We start from the raw sequence: 23,300 nt of genomic DNA, 5'->3' as shown, positions 1-23,300 counted from the left end.
GGTTCCCCCTCGGCCGCAGAGCTGCCGTCGCTGCCCTGTGCGCGGCCACACCCGCGCTGTCACACCAGCTCACCGCCTGCCACCGCTTGATTTCCCCTCGAGTTAAATCAGAAATAGGCACCTCTCCCCAAAATCGATCCCCAGCAGCACTTCCTGCGTGCCCACCCTTCCCTCTGGCCGGGACGGGTTATTCCTGTTCCCAAAGCTCGGGCTGCATGAGGAGTTCTGTAAGCTGAAAGGAACTGTAGGCCGAGGGAGCTTTGGTCTGTGGGGATCATCATGCACATCCCAGCCAGGTTGGCACGGCACATTACATGTATATGTATATGTATATGTATATGTATATGTATATGTATATGTATATGTATATGTATATGTATATGTAATGTATATGTATGTCGCTGTTGAGCAGGACGGGAACAGAGAATTCTAGATAGAAGGCAAAGAAAAGGAGCTCTGATTTATTTCAAATATACCGCTCTATATATAGAGAACATCGAGAAGACTAATTTCATTGGTCTCGGAGTAAAAACATGTCACACCATTGGTGTGCAGTGAATGACGCACAGTAGCAGAGCATATCTATAAACAATGTGAATAACAAGGTAGATTAGAGAATTATTTACATTCTTTCCCAACTGTTTCCCAGGCTCTTGCCTGGTTAGAAAACCTTTCTCTTTCTCTCTGACTGAGCTGAGAATATCCACATATGTATATGTATATGTATATGTATATGTATATGTATATGTATATGTATATGTATATGTATATGTATATGTATATGTGAGGATAAGCTGTATGTGTCCACCCTGTTCCCAAACTGATGGCAAAGACAAGAACTGAGCTTGATGTTTGTTTTAGTTCTAATCATACGCTGCTGGTGGATCAAACAGTAGTTAACTAAAAGTAGAGCTGCTAAAGGTTTCTGAAAAGTAGAAAAATAAGAGTTTATGAAAAAAACTCCCGTAATTCTGAACTCCCTTACCTGTGTAACTAGAAGTGTGAACAAAGATTTCTGAACATTTGTACAAACTACATGGCATGCATCTCCTTCTCCCTTGACCATTCCTGCTTTGCTCCCTGCCTCTCTGCTCCCTTGTCTCTTGGAGGTGTTGTAGTCCAGGCTGCAGGGAGACAGTGAATGCAGCCTGCTCTGTCCACTCAGGGCATCAAGGGGACATGGCTGTGCAAAAAGGGCAAGGATTTATGGCAGCGTGAAGTCACTCAATTTTAAGCTGTTTTGATCCTGAAGGTTTGTTGAAAATTAATTAGTATGGTTTAATTAAAAGGAAATACTCCGGACGGTTTTTCTTTGTCACTGGTAGGCTTAAGACAGAGGCATTAAAATTTCTTACATTAATTATTTGAGAGTGCTGCCAGTTTTTGTAGAATATTTATCTTGTTTTCAGGTAGTGTCAAGACAGGAAAAAAAATACTGTTTAGATTAAACAGTTTAGAAGAATCATTTTGGTTGTTTTTATGGACAGCTGAACACAAATTTATATAGTAACTTTAAGCTGAAATTTTAATATTAGTCTAACATTATGACTCATCAAAACAAGGGTGTCACTTGATAGAACTGGAATAATCTGTTTCTACATCAGCTTTTTACCTTAAGCCCTCTTTGGCCACTGCCTTTGTCATTGTGGTCAAATCATTTATGTGCTTTTTAAAATGCTGTAAAGCTTCTCAGCAGATTGGAAAGCATTAGTATTTAGTTTTATGATTATTATTTTGATTTTTTTAAAATTAGCACATTGAATTGCACATCAGGAACCTGTCCTAAAGCTATGTAAACTGGTAGAATAAGTTTTAAATAATTGCTCCAGAAATCTATTGATTTTGTTCTCACTAATTTTCATAAGAGACCTTTGTGTAATATAATTGCCTGAGAAATAATTTTTAAAATGTACAGAATAAATTAGGAGGGTTGCGTGTGGAGCCTTGTGGAGATTAACTTTCCTGCTTGTAAGCTGAATGTGCCTTATTTGAAAGAGGTGGGAACACATTACTCTAGGTGAGTAAGGGTAGAGAGTTGAAGCAGGGAAGTAGGAGATCCAGGAACATGTGGATAGGGAGCATGTGTCTGAAAATACTCTGATGTCATAGGGTCTACCCTGCATTCCCTGTGACTAAAATATTTTTATTTTAGTGCCTTCTATTTTCCTGAAAAATGCATAAATTAAGGACATGCCCTCCTTCTAGAGAAAGAATTCCCCTAGAATCTCATTGAAATGTTAATTTTAGGAACCAGCAAAGCAAGTGAAATACATTGTAAAAGTAAGTGGTTTCATGCATATTTATAATAAAACTATTTTAAAAATAAATGTTTAAGTAGCAACTTGTGTGCTTATCCATAAACTATTTTAAAATCCTTAAAATCTGCTGCAGCACAGAGAGCAGTGCTCTATATTTTATTAATTGGATTGGAGGAACATACAGAGTTGATCAAGGCTAAGGCTGCTTGAGCAAGTGTCAAGCATGCAGAAACAGAATGTTGTTCACAAAGTCTGCAAGCTTGGATCTTTTTCTATTAGACAGAGCTGTCATGTGGAGATCACTGTGGATGCTCAGGTCACACTCTGGAAAAACTCATGCATGTTGAATAACTTCGTTCATATGCACAACTTGATTAAGCCTGTAAACCACTTCCATACTCTTACTGTGAAGAGTGTGCCACCATTTAGGGGAGCTGGAAAAAACAGGTCTTCTGAGAGTTTAATTTTTTTATGCAAAGTTAAAAGTTATGTTCCGGTAAGATCAGCAGTGAAATGTGCAGTAGTAGGACAGTAAATTGTAGATGAGGTATTCACTAAAACACAGTTGTGATCAATTCTAATTAGATCAATTCTAATTGATTAATGAGCTGTATGTTAAATAGTTCAGCTGGACATATTTTCTTGGGAAGAGGCACTAGACTTACCAGTGTCCTTGATGTTTCCTCCCCTTCTGCACAGAAGTGAGATTAAATTGGAGATGGGTTTATTTTCCCACTTTGGGGAGATTTTAACCAAAAAACGTAGACGTCTTCCTCATGTCAGATTGTCCCAGACAAGAAGTTAGCAGTGCCTTACTGCTCCTAGTGTTTAAGCATTTTGCATGCAGGGGGATGGTTGTGACAGGCCTGTCTCAGAAACCTGTGTGAGGGGAAGAAGGGAGAGTGGCATAGGTTGTGGTACTGGTCATGGGAAATCCCTGTTCATGTCTTAGTTTCGAACTGTGCGCATCGTGCGTTTGACCAGTTTTCAAAGCTAAAGCTTAAAAATGGTCCTGGTGGTTCCTGTTTCTCTGTCCCGTATATTTACTGAGATTTTATCAGTATTTATCAGCTGTGTGCTCTGCTGAAGGTGCATTTGAGGTGAATATCCTGAGTAGAAGACAACCAGACTGACACATGGATGACTGGCAGAGACTAAAATTAGAACTTTTTGTTTTCCTATTCTTCCTGTTGTTTCAAGAACCCTGAAACCGTGTTGCATTTTTGTCACTGCACGGCTGAAAAAATATGTTCCTCTGTCACCTCTATGCTTTTGAAGTCCCTCCCATAGCTTGTGAAGTCTATAAATCCCAGTCTGCTCTATTCTAATCACTTTAACTTCAAAGAAGCCAGATCAAGTTCAATTTTTTGAGATTATTTTCAATTCTCTGTTTATCCCAAGCTTTACATCTCCTTTGTAAAACTCTTTCAGACATTCTTGTTTTGGCTGATCTGCATGAAAGACAAGAGCATGTTGGAGAACTTGTCTGTGTGTCTGTCAGAGGCTGACAACTTGCCAGCAAGTGCAGGGGGCTTCTGGATCGATCCATTCGGAGAGAATGGCACCCTCAGGCTAGCAGGGGTTACAGGAGATTTGGCTCAATCCCATGCCCCTTGCTAAAAAACTTTGCAAACTCCATAGCTACCACAACAATGGCAACGTTTTAAATCCCACAATTTAGGAAATATTTCTCTTATGTGACTCTCAGATTTGTTTTGTCTTATATTTTGATTACATTAGGAAAAATGCAGTTTTCTTAGTTCTTACTGATGGACAATTAACATACTAAAGGTTATAATTAAAACAAGATTTCAGCTTAGCCCATATTTTAGGCAAAACCACCATTACTTTTAAGGTGCATTAGAAAATGTTTGCTTACATATTGTTTGACATAAGGACTTAAGCTTCCAAAAACTCCAGGAATTTCCAGGAAAATTTATACTACACCTTAGCACTAACAAAGGAACAATTCTAAGAATTTTGTCATGCAGGGATGCTAATGAGGGTGATAGAGTAAAGATTTTAGGTGGATTTTGTCAAGATACAGAACACCTTTGGGAGAAAAGATAGCACAAAACAGTTTATAATAATTCATAGGGGATTTTCCTGTCACAATGTGGGAACAGAATGAAAAGTAATCAAATGACAAATGAACATCTGTTCAAGTTTGTCTTTTCTTTGTGACTTCTTGTCACTCAAATGTATGGACCTTTAGTGACCCTAATTGCAGCATGCAGGAAATAATCACAGAATGCAGGAAATAAAAAAACATCATCATGGCAGATAGATACCAAGTGTATGTACAGGACCTGAGATGCTCTTTGTACTTGAGAGGTGAAATAGGAAGAAATGAAACTGAAAGAAAGAAAGAAATTGAAATAAAGTTACTCAAGAGTAATTTAATTCCATGACTGTGTGTCTCAAGACACACAGTCATGGAATTAAATTACTTTTGAGTAACTTTTTAAAGACTTAACCAAGTTGCCAGGCATTGGAGAGAATCACAGGGCTCCTGTGTCAAATAAAACATTCCCTCTTGTGATTTGAAATAGGGTTCAAATCATAAAAACCTAGTAAGTGATGCTCCAGGGAGTCACTATCATTACCTGCAGGTGACCCTGTGGAGGTATTTACTTCTGCAGAAAGGTGGGAAGGGAAAAATTAAGCTTTGGAAGTTTGCTGGCTGTGCGTTTTATTGCAGGTATGCTTATATATAGCACTTACCCAATTATCAGGAGGATTATGATCACCATGTGTGGCCATTAGAAAGAAAAATAAAGGCATGATAGTTTTGCTTAGTTCAAATGTTTAGTGTATTATTAGAATGATGTTTGTTTTTAGTGAAATAAAAAGCTGAGATGTGACAGTAGAAGAACGGTGGATTTTTAAGTGATAAAGTTAGTTTAATGCAAATGGTTTATGTATCCTACTACAGTAATTAACATTAAGAAATATTTAGAAAAAATATGTGCCATGTACATAAAACTAGATTCAAAAGCATTTTTAGAAAGGTTACTCTCCAAAGTTCTTCCTCAGTTTATTTCTTAAGAAAATTTCAAGTTTTTTCATGCATCTTATCTGCTGTCAGACTGGTTTTAAAGAAACATTTTGTTTTGTTTTTTTAATGAGGAATTGCATTTCTTTCCCTTTAGTTCCACCTAAGTATAAACTCATACAGTATGTGTAATACTGTAGTAATAATTGATAAAAAATGCAGTTGGAAAAGGTTACAGTTAAGACATCACTGTAGTTGTAATTTTTGATATGAAAATAATACAAGGGAAATGCCAGGAGCGAAGGGGTTTTATTTTGAATACATCACCTTCTATTTTATTTCTGTCCCTAAGTCAGCACCCCAATTCTAATTGTAAGTAACTAAATTCTAATTGAAGTACCTAAAGCCTATGTTATTGCATATACATCTAAAAGTCATATTTCAGGATGGGTTTTTAAGATTTTTATCAAATTATTTGTAAAATGCAAGAATACTGCAGAGAGTAGGCTATGAATAGTGTGCTAAGAGAAAATTCTCCAGTATAAATCAGAGAAGTCAATCATAAGGCTGGTGGCAGGGAAAACTAATCAAGTAGAGAAAAGGAAAAAGGTGTATTTTAAAATGAGAATACTGAATGAGATAGCCAATTGATATCTGCCAGGCACAGACATAGATCTATGATAGTGAGAATTGATGTCAGGTCTCTGTAAATGCAATGTAACAGGTGATGAAATTTGTGTGAGATCTTCGGATAAGCCATGCAAAGGTACTGGAGACAAAAAGCACTTTTCAATTGATTGTGACGTGAATGGGGAACCAGTGGAGTTGGATGAAAGTGGGAGCATTGCTTTGTCTTTCTCCTCAGTCATGGGGATGAAAGCAATGATGTTTGCCCCCAGCTGCAGTACAGGAAGAGATCATCCCATGAGAGCTTGGAGAAGAATTCAAGACCAGATGTACAGATTTCCATAGTGTCACTTGTGTTGCTCACGAGTGGGGAATGTTGTTTATCCTGATACCATTATCTGGGAAGCTTCCTAAAGCTGCTGAGAGTAACAAACTGTTTGCCTTCAGGTAAGCAAAAATGCAGCTTACATATGCATACTGGACTGCTAGATGGCTGCAAAACTAGTTATCTTCCTGAAGATTTTATCAGGTTGCTGGTGCCAGCATATTACTAAAGAAACTCATATGAAAAGAAAACTCAGGATTAGGTGTTATTCTAAGGTTGCAAAAAGAGGCAATTTGTCATCTGCTCTTTGAGTAAAGACAAATGAATGGGTATGGATTCACAGTGTATTTTATTGAAGAGACTAAAATTATTGCAGTACTAGCAAAACACAAACATATGAACAAATGTAATTAGGACTGGTTTAAGATGAGTATTGAGTGTACAAAAGATCAAGAAAGTAGGGTTCAAAATGTTGGTATCATTCTACTGTTTTCAGCACTGAAGTATATGTTAAGAAATGAGACAAATGCAAACATGATACCTTGTATTAAAGCAGCCAGATTTAGGTGGAGTTGTGAACTGCAAATCAGGTATTTTATGAACCACTAATTCTCCTTTTTTCTACTTCACACACTTATGAATAGCCTCTGATATTGTCTGTTAAGTCCTTGTTTTAATATTCTTCCGTAATATAGTCTCAATTTAAAATGTTATTAAGGGAATTTTGAAATAAATCATCATGCATACTGTTACATTCAGTTGCCACCTTCAGTTGGGTATAAATTAGCACAATATGAAACAGATCTGCTAAGGGCATTCACACATTAAAGTTATATTGAGAGTTTTGCTGGCCTATGCAGGAAAGATTTATTTCTTCATCCAAATGTTTGCACATCTAATAAAACTTACTTGGCATGTATGTTCAGAACAATGGATGCTAGGTTTTCAAGGGCACAGTTTCAATACGAATCTAAAAACTTAGTTTTGAGTGTCATATTTGTCCAGACAACTGGAACAGGCTTTGTGAAAAAAGTGCTGAGGTAAGGCAAAAAAAAAAACAACCTGGTTTTGAATATCAGATAGTTTCTAGTGTTAAAGGAAAGGAGAGGAGACTCTCAGGAATTGTGATTTTCTACAACTGCTGCATATTTCATTGAGGGGAGCTGAACTCTGACCAGTATTTGGGAAGGAGGTTTGTGGTGTGGACCTGAGGTAGCACAACTGTGAGCCTTGACAGTGCTTGGAGCTCTCAGTATTGGTGACAGAGCTTGTGTTCCTTCTTAGGATGTCAAGGTTAAAATGTGATCTGTGTTATTCTAACTATACTTTGTGGTTGGTATGCGAAGCTGACTCCTGCTATAATCAGGAAGACATTGTCAATTCCAAGGCAACTGCCATTGCTGCCCTTTCCTTTCCTCCACTTTTTTCATCTTTGTGTCTCCTCCCTTCCTCCTCCAAATTTCCTTTTTCTGTGCAATAGGCTTCATGAAAAAACTGGCAATGCAGAATTGGTATTTCAAGTTGATGGAAAATTCAAAAACATGAGGTAGTACTAGATTCATCATATTTAGTGAGCTATTTCTGCAGAGGAATTTTGAAGAAAAAGTAGTTAACATCTGAACATCAGTATCCCTAAAATTTTGAGGATATGTGGTTAGATCTATTATCTTTCTGCTGCTTTTATTCCTTTTCTATCTTTTGCATTTTAAAAGAAATAATTTCAATACCATTTATTCTTAAGTCTTTGGAAGTCACATTTTCTCCCCACTTCTTTAAAAAAAGCAGTTTTTATGATTACTATATTGTAGATGAATGCTGTCTATAACCAGTAGAAATGCTTCAAAGCTGATTGCAAGGAGGACACTAGGCTTTCTGAAATGCTGTCTGATCGAATATGAGATATGGAAGCATCCAACTTGTTTTAACAATGGAAACTCCTTTTTTTTTTTTTTTTTCCTGTGTAAAAATAGATCACAGTGCAGTGACCCTTGAGGGAGAAAAAGAATGAAAAAACTGCGTGTTTCTCTAAAAATTCGGACTACATTGTTACAGTCTGTGTCAAAGGATGACAAATCCAAATTGCTCTGCTTCCTGTGTTCTTTGAATTAGAGCTTGGTGTGTGTTACACTATTTTGACCTCTTCAAAATTTTGTAATTTAATTAGCAGATTTCCTTTTCTAGTCCATTTTGAAGTGTGGGGCAAAAAAAAAAAAGGAATATATATATATATATATATATATATATATATATATATATATAGCAGTGTCATAATACTTAATTCTTTTCTGAATCTAACTGCATCTTTTGAATAGAATTTATAGGAAAGCACTCTTGTATTAATTTAAATCAGGATGATATAAAAGCAATACATGGTATTAACCAATAGAGATTAAAGACTATCTGAACTGGCTAGAAAAAATTTACTGTCTAGTCACTAATTTATAGGCTTGATCCTTGCTTATCAACGTGTTCAACTGTGAATTAGTTAGCACAAAAAGCTGGCAGAGGAATAGGGAATTTTTCACCTCAAGGTCAGTACCAAAGCAGGCTAATACTGATTTAATGCTGTTATGGTCTGGTAGTTTGGCATGAACAAGACTCTATATTGCCATCAGTTGACACATGTCTACATTCAAAAAGCCACTTTCCTAACTGACATCCTTTTTGCAAGAACATCAAGTTGCCTCCCTTAGCTGGCAAAAAGTTAAGTGTCCTGGCTAAGCTAGTTGTCTAGGCTTCCTCTGTAGCTGTGGGGAGAGGGATTTTCAGTGTGATTCATGCAGTTCTAAAAGATGTGTCTAAAATAGATGAGATGACTCATCCTGTGGAAGTACCTGCCACTCTACTGACAACAGAGGGAGACCTAGATGACTAACTTACCATAGATAGCCAAATTTTGGACTGGTAGTTAGTAGGAGAGAAAGCTCCAATGTCTTTTAATGAAAAGAGGATCAAGTATGCAGTCATTATGAAGAAGTCTGTATGACCACTGATCATGCAGTATATGCTGAAAAAGAGATGGACCTGCATTGCTATCCTCCTGTATCTTTCATAAATATGTTGATTTTATTTCTTGCTAAATTAATCTATATCAAGGTGAGGAAAAGAAGACATTTTTTACCTTAAAAATCCCACTGGAAAGGGATATGTGTTACTTACTTTACACAGATCTATGAAACAATGAGCGTGATATTTATTCTGCATCAGTTTCCATTACTGAAATTGCTGTGTATTGAAATAGCTTTGTATTTATACCAGTGGTACTGGATGTAAAATCCATTAGGTGGGGTGTAACAGATTGTTAGCATGGATTTACTTAAATACAGCATGAAGATCTGCAGTCTGCAGGGCATTAACTTCATTGTTTGCTGCTTCAGATGCTCCATTTTTTGGAGAAGTTACAAAAATTAAGCTTTAAACTCACTAATATTTAATTAAAACCCATCACTTGCCCGATTTGAAAATTCTGAGGTCTTAGGGAATATTCAGGAATTATTCACCATATCTGATTTTAGATACCAATTTAGGTTTCTAAATAAGGAGTCTAGGCACTGTTTGTAATCAGCAGAGTAGAGTTGACACCTCCAGGGAACAATTTAGAGCAGCTCAGGTAAGCAGGAAGTTAGTGCTCTGGTTGTCCTCCTTCTGCTGCTGTCTAACTTGAATCCTCTGAAATAATCTCTAAGATACTTATTTATCCCTCTATATTTACTGTGGAGGAAGCCTAGACTGGTTTTGTAGGCTGTTGAAGTGGGAAACATGAATATTCCCCTTGTTGTTTTCTACCATAATTCTTAGGTTAGTAATACCTTGTCAACTCAGAGTGCAATATTTTTCTGAATATATTGAGAATATATTTCTGAATGTGAGGCATGCATTAGCAGTGCCTGCTGCATGGCTAATGTACATAGTATGCTCAGCAATGGTAATGCAGTGGTGTGTATGTAGTCTGTGTAGCATGCTGACTTCTGAATTATTTTCTTGTGACTTCATTAACTGAGCACCCTCCTCGATGTCCAGGATAATCAGCAAAATCCATTTGGTTTTCTCAGAAATTTTGCTTTCATTTTGGGTGCTCTCTGGTTGAATCATAAACAGTTCTAACCTCTACTGTGTCTGCAAGGCCCTGAGTAGCAAACTGCTGCCTGGCACAGACACTGTAAGGCCTTCCTCACCTGTCCTTGCATTCAGAGAGTCAGAACACAGTGCTTTGGATCAAACAGAACAATGAATTCTTCTACTTTTTGTTGGTCAACAGCTGTTTTACCTAAAGTAGTACACTCCTACTGTAGCTTTGAAAGTATAATAACTGGTTATGTATTGCTTTATGCAGATTGTACAGGGCTTCGAAATTCAGGGTGTTAACTGATTTGCTACAGTTTGAAAAATCATCTCCAGAATTTAGGAATGTATTGTCATGGTAAGTTGAGGTCTGTGGATTTTCCTTTCATTCAATATGGAAGTCCAAGTTTATGCATAAAGCACAAAATCAGTGAAGGGTGAAGAGAAGTCATGAACACAAATCAGCCTTGATTAATCTTAATTTCTCACCTGGAGACAAAGCACAGTATAGGATATTATGTTAGCACCTGGAGGAGGAGGAGTTTCCAGTCTTTCAGGAAGAAATGAAGGCATATTGCAGAAGACAAGCAACAACTGTAAGTGCTGTACCCCGGGGAATTGTTGCCCAGTGAAGGAGTTCAGGTGACAAAATTACTTTTATATGGTAGCCATAAGAAATAGTGAATGTTTCTAAGGCAATAAACAACCTTGAATCTAGTGGATAAGTTCAAATTCTGTTCTTTGGTAATTCTTCTTATAAAAGACAAAGGAAGGTAAAATTGCAAAGGACACAAGGGTGTACCCAGGGGAACAAGAACATCATTTATAGTCGCCAGAGTTGTTTGATGAGGCTCACTTGCTAGATACCTGATAACAGGGAAAGCCAATCTGTCACTGTATGGTTCCATAAAGAAGATTTGTCTATAATAGGGAGCATTAAGCAGGGTAATGGAAATTACTTGAGCAGCCACTGAATTAATTTTCATTTCAAACATACTCTAAAGATAACCGGCTGGACAGCATTGCAAGTTCTGTATCTGAGTGCATCCATTAAAAAAGGACTGTGAGAAGTTTTCTGGTTTTGAATATAAACTTGGCTGTGCTGTCAGCTACCATCTCCTTTACCCGGAGCAAAACTTTCAGTGATGCTTTATATAGACAGACTCCATTGTGGACTCCTGAAATCATTACCTCATACAAACTGCTTTTATTTAATAGAGCAATATAATTGTTTCTCTAGAGGGTGATGAGAATGATTCATTATATTTGATCTTTTTCATACCAGAATACTGCTGTTGCTAGCTCAGAAGACTTCTTGGCAAATCAAAAGGCAACTGCTAGTTTAGAGCATTTCTCTGTCAGTTTGAAATCCCCAAGCTGTAGCTTCAAGCTCAGCAGTAAATGCTTTGCAGTAGTACCGAGAGAGCTGAAATAATCAACAATAGAAACCTTTTATCTCATGTCTGAAATCCATAGATAGAAAGAGAATATATATATAAATATTTCTCTTTAATATTTTACATCATGCTTCCACTTGAAAAGTTTAAAGTTCTTTCACTGAGAGTGGACATAAGCTAAGCCAAGCCACAGGAATAATCATAAATAATTTACATGAATACCCTCTACTAAGATATCCTGCAATTTCATAAAGAATGAACACATGTTCTGAGAATACATAAGGGTTGCTATAATTGGCTCACTTTAACACGCCTGGGAACAACACATGAAGCTGTTGTTGCAGTTTTTCTGACATAGCTGCTCATGTTGCTCACTGTCCACAACAATTAAATGTTCATTTTTCTCTGATTTTTTTTTTTCTTAGAACTGCATCCAGATTAAGGAAGAAAAAAATTCTGCTAAAAATTCTGAACAATGTTGACTTGTGAAGGCTGTAGAACAACTATTGCTTCAATAAACAGGATTAGTTTTGGATTACTTTTTCTACAAAGACTCTGGAGCACTGCCTTACTCCTCCTTGCTGTGAAACGTCAACCTCTTCAGATCTCCATGGTTATCTCACAGAATGAAAAGTAAAATCATTCTGGGATGATTATATAAAAAACTTGTAACGGGTAAGTGCAAGCTAAAAGACTGTATTTGGGGACTAAACAGCACATTTTCAGATGGCTGAGTTTGTGTGTATGGTTGGAGAGATGAATAGAAGCCTTAAACTGCAGCATGGAATGGGCCTTGGTTTGGGGAAGATACAGAAAAGGCCTTACTAACTTATTAGTGGGTCTTTTGAACATATACCTACCAATTTGATTAAAGCCACAAGAAATTAGCTGGATTGTATTTGGAAACAGTGGCTTAAATATTAAGCTTAACATTTACTAAAATACAAAATATTCAGCATTTCTAAACACCTGTACAAAAGAGATTTAAGAGCATAGTTAAGGCTAGGCTTGCATATGGATGTGCATACCATTAAAGCTGGGTAAGTGTGGATTTCTGCCATGTTCTGTAAATGTAAGATACATAAATTACAATTGCTTAGGGATACTGTTCCTTACATGAATCGCTTCTCCAGTCTTTACTTTCTGAATAAATGTGCTTGGTGTGACTACTCTTGTCTCACACTGATCTCAAACAGCAGAAAATATCCTGTATGCAATGCAGATATATATAGTATCCATGAGATATGTTTCTCAATATTGATTACAGTTATTTTATGTTTGCAGAAAATTTAAAGCTGGGAGGACTGAAATATGCCCAAGAGAGGTTTAATACTGATGTGGAAAAATAGTCAGAGAAAATTAGGATGCAGTTCAGGGACAATTTCAAAGTACTACTCTGTTTAGATGGTATTTCTTATCTAAAACATAGTATGAGGAATGGACAGTGGTACTTAGGTTGAGCATGAGTCAACAGTGTTGTGTTACTATAAAAAAGTAACTGTGCTGGGGAGACATGACAAATATCAAATATTTAAAAGACCTGAAAGTAGAAAGAGAATAAGCTGTGCTGTGGGCTAATGGGAGTAGGAAAATATAAAATGGGCTTAAATCATAGGAAAATTTCAGGCTAAATATTATTGTTACATTATTTTTGCCAGGCATATTGAAAGCACTGGGACTGCTTGTTCATGAACTGGTCAGACAAATATCTGTCAGAGAAAATAGATGCTGCCTTGGGACCAGATATGTCATTTGATTCCTACCAGCTCTGGACTCTATTATTCAATATGGTAATAAAACTCACCAGTAGTTTCATGCAAATATTCATAAAGATACAATTCAAAGAGAGTATAAAGCCTTTGACACTAAGCACTGCATGAGATAGGCAGTTTTCTCCAACATAATATCTACTTCTGGTTTTGGTGAAGTAAATAGTCAAGCTTCTAATTTAGCTTTGATTTTATATTGTCATCTCAGTATCACTCCTTCGTCACAATATCTCATGCCACCCACAGATTCTTGTATCAGAATAATAGCTTTTCCACCTTCCTCCTCAGTAGGTTGGGACAACACAGAAAAGGAAACAGCACCACGGACAGCAAATTCAATTTAAGTTGGCAATATGATGCTGTTGAAAAGCCAAAGCTTGTTCTGTGGTGCATTAAATAAATACCATATGTAAAGCACTGGAGTTATGTGATTTGTGTGGCATCAGCTGGGCTACTAGAGGGTAAAAAACACACCATTAAAGAGAATACAGAGGACAACAACAAATACAAACACGGTAGAAAATATGACCTGTAAGAGAGAGCAGAATGCAGTGTGGAAATGGGGAGTGGAGAACACTGCCTCCCATTGATGTGCCTGACTCATGTTTGTACCTGTATGTGTTTAGTGAATAGTGGTTAATGACATGTATATATATATCTATGGATATAAATAGTCTCTTAATGGAAACTAATTAACTCTTCCAGTCTGTAGAAAACTGTTACAAAGGCAGGAGCTGCCACTTGAGCAAGAGGACAGCAATTTCATTCTTTATCAAAACCTATTTTCAAGAAGAGCTTCTGTCCAAAGCAAGACAAGCTGTATAATATTACTGTTTCTTTAACATTCCTGTTGGAAAATATTTGAAGTAGGTTACCCAAATATCTTTCACGGCTGATCTTGATATGCTGAATCCTGTTTCTCAACAGATCCCCTTTTGGTGACAATTTCAAACTTAAATATCTGTTATTCTAATATTTAATAGAGTTTGGTTTTGGTATTTGTAATTAACTCTTTTTTCATCCCCGTTTTTATTCACTGTGTCTAGAATGTGTCTAGAATATCAAAGGCAGTGGAAAAGAAGCATCCAGAAGGTCAGTGCTAATGCTGCTCTTTTACTTGATTGCTATCAGAAAAACATAGCAGACAGGTTTTGTAAAAAAGTTTTCTTGACAGAGCACCATATGTTGGCATGTTTAGGTCTGTCTGGACACACACAGTGTTTTTTTCATGGGAGACTTTGTGAAGAGTGATTGCTCCTGCTATGCACATATCAGGATGTTTCATAAGGCACTTGCATTTTTTCATTCATGGCCTCAACATGCCTAAGGTTAGACTGTAATATGAGAATAGGCATCAAATATGTGCTTTTACATTAGCTCACTGATCCAAAATACTTTTACCAATCCACAGTCTAGATTAAAAAAACCCAAGAAACAATGTGAAGTGGGACTGTTTTTATTTTATTTTGTTTTATTTTATTTTATTTTATTTTATTTTATTTTATTTTATTTTATTTTATTTTATTTTGTGATATCGTCAATATGCTGCATTTTGCTGGGTATCATAAGAGCACAAAATTCTAAATTTCCACCTCAAAGTGCTTGAGTTTGTCTGACTCCACCCTCTACTTATCTGATGATAATGCCATTTGCTAAAGAAGAGAAATGCCTATTTTGTGATATGTACCTCCATAAATACAGAGTGGTTGCAGTGTAGAAGGTATTTCCAAGCAAAAAGGCACAAACTTGATTTCATATGATGTCTCTAAGATTTAATGCCTTTAGATACCTCACACCAATAACACCACCTTAAAACACTGGGTAAAGATCTGGCTGACTCTGGATTTTGCATGGCAATTCAGTGCAAACAAAAGACTTTTGAGAGCATAAAAAAATCAAAAAATCACTGCAGAACAAGTATTTTAGATAATTAGTATAATACAGTTTGGGGAGCAGGTTTTGGGGCTTGCTTTTTGTTTGGGTTTTTTAAATTTATAGATAAATTGTATTTCCTATTTCTTTTTCTTTAAGATTATTTTGCCAGCATGTATATTCTACAAAGAGGGTTGAAACTGAATTTACAGCTTTTATTAAGAAATGACTGACTTAACAAACTGATGCAGCTTAAGTGACCCCAGTCTATTTTAAGCAGCACAGAGATTGTTTCTGTTTGCACACCAGTATCCCAAGTAACTCTTTTGTAAAAGGAATATGTATTTGAATTAAAGGCTGAAATATGAGCAGTCAGAAATTTCTGCAAAACAATATTGGAAACCTGTCATTAGTTTTTTTTTTAAATTTGAGGAATTTGATTGCCTTTTTCAATTTCCTATGAGACAAAATATACTTTCCCCATTATGTGTAGGTGACAGCAGACTCATCTGTTAATCATCAATTTCCTCATTAGAAGTTCTTACCTCTTTTTTATGTAATTCTTCTAAAATATAATTTTGCTTCAATTGGACAGTAGATTCTTTGAAATAATTACACTTTGATAGAAAATATTTCTTCTATCCTTCAGAACCTTTGAATCTAGTGCCCCTTTTCAACCAAGTTTGAGAAGGAGCAAAACTTTGAGTTAATTTTCTACAAGTTTCAGGAATGTTGTAAAGATGTTCAAAGAGGAGAGGTGCCTTGAGCAATATTGAAGGAAGGATTGTGTATGAGAGCATTCTTTATTAAAAAGCCATCAAAGAAGCCATATTGCTGTTCAAACCTGAGAGGTATATTTATAGGATACTAGATTTAATTTTAAATTTCTTGCATGGGTATTTATTTCAGTGGAATTATTAAAATATTTGCAAGTCAAAACTCCAAATTATATATAAGTGAGAACACTTTAAAATAATATGAAACTGTGGAAAAATCTCTAGCAAAGATTGTGATGCAAATTTTAAATTTTCTAATAATTTATGTATTGTATTGAACTAGTGTACTATTACTAAAAAGGCAGAAGAAATAAAGAGGGATAATGTCATCAGTGGCTAACAGGGGTGGAAATTTAATGGAAATGAGAAGTGCTAGTGAGTCATAGTTAAAATTTGCATTGGTGGAATATGGGTTCCTGTAATGCTCTCAAATTTTAAATTATTCTGGGGAGTGTTGGAAAAGATATTGCAATATTGCCCTTATTTAATTTAATGGATAAGAAAAAGCTGCCAAATTATTAAAATGTGTTACCTGCAGAGGAATTTTAAATGCCAGATTTTAGGAGTTCCTTATACATGGTCTGGAGTCACAAATTTCAATGTAAGCATTTTTGTTCTTGTTGAGATTATTGATCCAAGATGGAAATCCTTGTAACAGAGAGAGCCAAATTCAGTGAAAGCTGTTGCAGGGACCTGGAAATTACCTGATGTATATGAGGGAACAATACAGAACAGCTGAAGAGTTCTGTAGCATTGGTGACACACCAGGCATGGTGTAGTGTGTTTTGCTCTGGATGAGTCGGTGTCCCGAAGGTGTCAACAAGTCAGAGTAACACCAAAAATGCAATAAAAATATTGTAGAAGCAGAAGAGAGGGTCAGACTAAACTTGTATCACCTGGCTACATGGGAGCCAAAACTCTACAAAATTTATATATACTTGAATAGTGTACAGGAAAAGATGGGAATTACACACTTCAATGAACAGAGTATAGAATTGAGGATGAAATTAAGAAAAGTTGTATTGATCAGTTCTAGAACTCAGCTCCTGTGATGCTAAATTTCCTTCTTGCAACAATGCCCTCAAGGGAGGAGGAGGAAGCCTTCTATTATGGAAAAACACCAGCAAATGGCTTGGGAAAAAAGCAGGAAAAACACCAGTTAATGAACAATCCTGTACGGATATGTGGTGGTGGGCTAGGCTGATGATTGGATTTCATGAGCTTAGAGCTATTTTCCAACCTTAACAATTCTATGTTTCTATGATTCTGGGATGCAACTCATGGCAAATTCCTAGTTTAACAACAATATAACCCTGAAGGAGATAATGTCACCATATTGTTTGACCTACTGTGTAGCAGAGAGGATATTCTTGAAGCAATTCTTGATTGGATTAGATTTCCTTCTTGTCCATTACATATGGTTGCACGTTTGGTGCTCAGGTCATTATGCAGTTTGGTTTTTTTTTTTTTTTTCACCTGGGATATTCTATTCTTCACCTGGAATATTCTTCCAGCAGTGAACCAAAGCTAGAAGATAGACAGTTTGAGACATGTTGTGAGTCCTGTACTTGTGAGGGAGGAAAGGGAGGGGGAGCATAAAAGTTTGAAAAATTATCTATTCAATCTGTCTTTTTTTTCTACTCATTTACTCTCTACATATGATTTGTTTTGCTGCTGAACATATAATATAAGAAAAATCTTAATGTATTTGTGTCATAGGAGTATGGAAAATGTGTATTCTCTAACTACTGGAGAGAAGATGTTTAAAAGAATTCTATGCATCTCGAATACATTTCCAGAACGAAAAATGAAAGTTAAGGAAAGATATTTCTGTGTAGTCAAAGAAGGAATTTAATGAAAATTCCCTGGTGACAAGTTCTTACCAAAGCAATAATAGCTAGCATGGACCTTTTTTAAAACCTTTTAAGCTGTTTGTGAACTGTCTAATTTATGGACTAATATATTTTTAACTATTTTTGCCTCATGCCAGTTTACTGGTAGCGCCCCTGTGGCTCCTGTTTCAAACTAGGCTCCATCATGAAACACAGGCATGGAGATGCAGGGCCCTGCAGTAATACTTACATGTAGACTATCAGTGCTGAGGCCTGACCAAGAGGCTCTCTGAAGTCCAGGAGAAATCTGCAAAAAAAAAAAGTTTCAGTATTGAACACAGAGATGATAAATTATTTTAAGTAAAGGCTCCAATCATGTGTTTGTGCAGCATCCAGCATGATATTGCCTTCATTATGTCTGAAAGCCTTGACTATGTGACAATTCCAGGAAGCATTATTTTATTTATAAACTATATAATTTTTCCCCTTCTTGCTGTGAACATGTTTTATCTTCCCTTATCCTAGTTAAAGCTTGTTTTCCCTATTATGAATTTTTATCTTCCTATCTCTCATATATTAATTTGGAAAAGAAAAATATAAATTTACAGAGTTAAATAAACAATAGGCCCTGGTTTTAAACCAACAAAGTCAAAATACTCAGTATTCCAGGGCTGAACCCAACAATTCATCCTCTGTGGCTCCCAGGACTTGCATCCGCTCTAAAATAAATGAGCACAGTCCCAAATAGTGAGGCTGACTTGTTATCTCTATATGTACTTTTCAGATAACAGACATTAAATAATTCACTATACAAAGTCTTATTTCAATTAAAATGGTAAAACTGATAAAGAAGTTTTCTTTACTTTTGGGAACATATCTCTGGCTTGTAATTGCATTAATTACAAATACACACAGTTGAAAAGTTATTCAAATGCAAATTTTCTTAATGAGAAGAAAGCAACTGGGAGTATAATTTTTAGTTGTTGCAGTTAATGAAAGTATTTGATTTTGTTTTAATTGCACTTTTAATAAAATAAAGTGCTCTCACAGAGATGAGGTTTCACTAATACAGCATCATCTAAGCAGTGCTAGAGCTTCTGAAGGCTGCTGATGGTGAATAGATCAGCTGGCACTGGGCTCTTGCTGGAGATAAGTGAAGAAAACAGCCCTTGCTCCTGGGCAGTGCTGATCTCTGGCTAACAGGAGTGTGCTGGAGAATGTCACCAGAATGACTCTAAAGGGTCTCTGATATTTTATCTAACACTGGTAAAGACTTGCAGTAACTTCTTTTCAAAGGGATTGATGTCAAAATGGATTTACCTCTTTCCCCAAACATCCTTCCCTCAATATACTCAAAACCAAGTAAAAATAACCAAGCATAAATAAAAATAACCAAGTATATAGATATTAGTGGGTTACCTTTCAGTCTTGCACGTGAGATGGTACCTATGAGGGAGAACAACCATGTGGAGAAACTGGAAGCAACAGCCTGGTGGCTCAGTGGCTGCCCCTCTTCACACTTCAGTCTGGGAACACTGGGGAAAAAAGGATGGCAAATCCCATCCCTGGGTGAGCCTCCTGGTACCCATGAGTAGCTGTATCCAAACCTCAGGGGTTACATTTCCTCAGCTGTGATTTCAGAATGTCATGTTTTCAAACTGGTTTTGCAATGTAAATCAAGAGTGAGTTCCAGAAAGGCTTGGTTTAGTCATAAACAACTTAGGAACAGCAAAAAGACAAAATGCATCAAAAAAATAGGAATATTTTCATTTAACTCTAATTATAATTAAAATACCTGAAGGTATGATAAAAGATTCCAGAATAAATCTGAGCTGTTTGCTTCATATAATGAAGAAATCTAGTTATTTTTAGCATTCTAACAGACTATAATTTGGTATAGAGATAGAGTGTTAATTTTATGGTTTTTTTTTTTTGTTTTTTTTTTCCAAAGAAGCAAGTATTTCAGAGGTACATACATGGCAAATTAATTTTTCATAGATATTATGCATAAATGAAATTTATTAGAGAAAATATGCATATGTTAAATTGAATAGATTCACCATAAGAGTTCACCTGCTGTTCATTTTCCTCTGAGATGAAAACATTACCAAGCAACAAAACCAGATGTTTAAGCACATCTTAACAGGGTGGAAAAGAGGGTTTTAAGATTAGAACTTCTAACAGATTTTAATCCTGAGCAAGTGTCATCCTATTGGGTCAGGACTGGGTAATAAGTGACATAGACTCTCAAGGCATTCACAGAATGCTAATCACTTTTTTAAGAAACCCATAGCTTTTTATATTCTAGTTTGCTACAGGTGGACCTGATTGGTCCTCTAATTAAAACACCATCGGCTAATTAAGAAAACACCCTTTTGGTAAACATATGTCTATAACACATTCCATATTTTCAGGACATCAGGTGCAGCAAGTTAAGAATTGTTTATAATTCTTTTCTCTGGTCTTCTCACAGCCTTTCCCAGAACAATGCCTGAGAAAGTTGTCTGTTTCTGTGACCAGAGAGCTGCTACCACAAGCAAGAACTTATAGAAGCCCATAGAGATCTCTCAGATGTCTGGATTAACAGAATCCAATATATAATAAGGCAACTGACATGACAGTCTCTGTGTTTTACATGGGAAATGTAAGGGGCACAGGAGCAAAGTAAAGGGTGAGGCAAGAGCAGGAACCAAAAGACATCATTCTGGTAAAGGGAAGGTAGTATAGTGAAGTTCAGGTCAGAGAGGAAGGAAAGGATAGAGCAGCAAGAGGGACAAAGGACAGTAGTCTTGCTGCCCGCCCCCAGTTCCCCATTTTCTTCCCTTGTGTGTAAATAAGGGATATCTCCCAGCCAATGTGAAGCATTTCACCTTTCTCCCATAGAAGCTCATGGCAAGGGGCTATCTCAGACCTCCTTCACCCACTGTGGAGGACAGAGGTGGTTCTGTTCCAGGTTGTTTCTGCTCCAGGAGTACCTGCACTCATTTAACAGTGCTTGGATGAATGACCCAGAGAAGCTTTTCATGTGCAAAGAATAGCTGGTGTAAGTGCTGTGAAATACGTATGTTTATTCAGTTTTGCTTGTATTATGGACATGGAGGTTCTGAGATGTATTTTGGGGAATTTCTGTCCTGGGGTTCTCCAAAGGAAGCCTTTGGAGAAAGCAAGAGCAAGCTTTTATAACAACTATCAGATTCTATTAATGTTTTTTGCTTCTTAAATACTGTTGCTGTAATGGGATGAAAAAAAAGGAACATGCTCTGAATGGCCAGTGTGGGTATAACTTTTATAATCTGGAATGGGGAAGTAGATGAGGACAGGGGCAGAATCAACTTGCTTTTAAGTGCTTACTATTGCTGTAACTGTCATGTCATGAAAGGTCATTGACATCATCAGCTATAAAGCCAAGTTATTTTCTTTTTTCTGATACAGTATTTCAGACAACCATTAGCCAATCTCCATTGTGCTATAACAAACAGAAATTTAGGGATGGGAACTGGGTATTTCTGTCACCCCTGGAGCTAGTGGAGAGAAGAGTGACATGGGATCTCTACAACTGCTCACTGGCCTTGGGGGACGCTTGTGTCTGTGCCCTGTGAGTTGACCTTTTCCTTTTCTGTGTGCTATTGACAGTGGTGTTTCCTCCTCCAGTAAGGGCCAAGGAAAAACACTGTCTGATTTTGCATATCTGAACTGTATCACTATAGCCACATCTTAAATGGTATCTGCAACTAATTGAAAGTCCACTGGCATGTACAAAAGTGAATGTAAATGCATTCTCTTCAAAATAATTCACTGCTGCAAAACTCTGCTAAGGCAGTAAAGGCATCCCAGGCATATCTTCTGCCATTTCAGATTGAGAAAATCAACACTAGACTCCTAGAAAACAAGAAAATGGAAGAGTTATTTTCAGTTCTCAACTAACCTTAATTCTTAATTTATTTGAAAAATGACCCAATAAACATATAACTTCTCTCTTTCTGGCTCCAAAACTGTAAGGAAAGAGAAGCTGCTTATGTTTTCTCTGTGGTCATATTTGCCCTAGTCCAAAAAAGTACAACTCACCTGCTAAATTTTTCAGCTATGACACCTTTGTCTGGATGCACATGTACAATATAACACTATTTGTTTTTATTTTTTCAATTAGCCTCTACATGAACTATATTATTCTCCAGCTTCAGTGTTGAAAAGCTTGACAACAAAAAATACCTATAAGCTGACTCTACTCACCTTTCTCCATGAAATTTCTAAAATGCATAGAAAATTTAAGATTGGAAATAACCAGCCAATAACCCAGCACCTCCATATTCACTACTAAATCCCGTTCTCAAGTGCCACATTCACACACCATTTGAACACTTCCAGGGATGCTGATTCCACTTCCCTGCACAGCCTATTCCAATGCATGACCACCTTCCCACTGAAAAAGTTTTCCCAAATATCTAATTTAAACCTTCCCTGGTGGAACTTGAGGCCATTTCCTCTCATCCCATCAGTGGTTGCCTGGGACAAGAGGCTGACCCCTCCTCTCTACAATCTTCTTTCAGGTCATTTTGAGAGTGACAAGGCCCCTCCTGAGCTTCCTTTTCTCTGGGCAAAATAACCCAAAATGTAGTTTATTATATGTCTTAAGGCACTAGCACACCACTTTTTTCTCTGATCACGTGTCAAGGTTTGATAGAATTCCTGTTATAGTACAGAACATCCCCTGATGCCTCCTCTTGGACCCACAGCTCACCCATGCTGCTCTTGCCACATGCTGCAGTTACTTTCTTTGGGAGCAGGACACTAGGATTTTTTCCAGCCTTCCCAAGGGTGCTGTCCCCAAGGGAAGAAGAGGGAGGACAGAATTCTGTGTACCTGTATTTATTAAGCTTTCTCACAAATTTGGGGTTGCTGAATTTGAAATGATACAAAGGTCTTGTCAGGTATCCATAGTTATTCTCAGTAAATTCTTGCACTGGGATGGCAGGGATTCCACCACCTCCCCAGCTAATATCTTTCAAGGCATATAATTAGAAGACAAACTGTTGATAAACATTCCCTTAAGCATGATTTAAAAAAAAATCATGCTTACTGAAAAGTAATTGTATACTATTTTCATCTTTTCAATAGAAAGTAGTCGTCTTGCCTAAGGGTAAATATCTGAAAGTTGGTTGTCAATGTCTAGACTCATCAACCTAGATTCCCTTTATAGCCAGCTGAAAGAAACAGGCACCTCCAGGGCATCTGTCTGTCTTAGAAGAAATGGTAAGTGGAGAAGGATTTCTTTCTGAAATATATGCCTCAGAAATTATTGGAGTTGTTCAGGAAATGATTTTCATATTCTGTGGGAAATGGATTTAAAGAACTGCTTTTCTTCAATACTAGAATGAAGAAAAACACTT

At 36.7% G+C, this 23,300-nt stretch overlaps 1 long non-coding RNA gene across 2 annotated transcripts; it reads left to right on the top strand.

Annotated features, from left to right (window-relative positions):
- Window positions 1-36: 36 nt before the first annotated feature.
- On the top strand, window positions 37-14,516 carry LOC128786355 (uncharacterized). 2 transcript variants are annotated; one of them, XR_008430255.1, is made up of 4 exons: window positions 37-296; window positions 12,090-12,339; window positions 13,323-13,454; window positions 14,480-14,516. It is a non-coding gene; the product is annotated as an uncharacterized LOC128786355 (long non-coding RNA). The 2 variants fall into 2 exon arrangements; XR_008430254.1 differs by lacking the exon at window positions 14,480-14,516 and having other exon boundaries at window positions 13,323-13,768.
- Window positions 14,517-23,300: the final 8,784 nt, after the last annotated feature.

The sequence above is a fragment of the Vidua chalybeata genome, chromosome 3, assembly GCF_026979565.1.
Source record: "Vidua chalybeata isolate OUT-0048 chromosome 3, bVidCha1 merged haplotype, whole genome shotgun sequence".
In the NCBI taxonomy this organism is placed as follows: Eukaryota; Metazoa; Chordata; class Aves; order Passeriformes; family Viduidae; genus Vidua; species Vidua chalybeata.
This window is presented reverse-complemented; position numbering and strand designations above follow the sequence as displayed.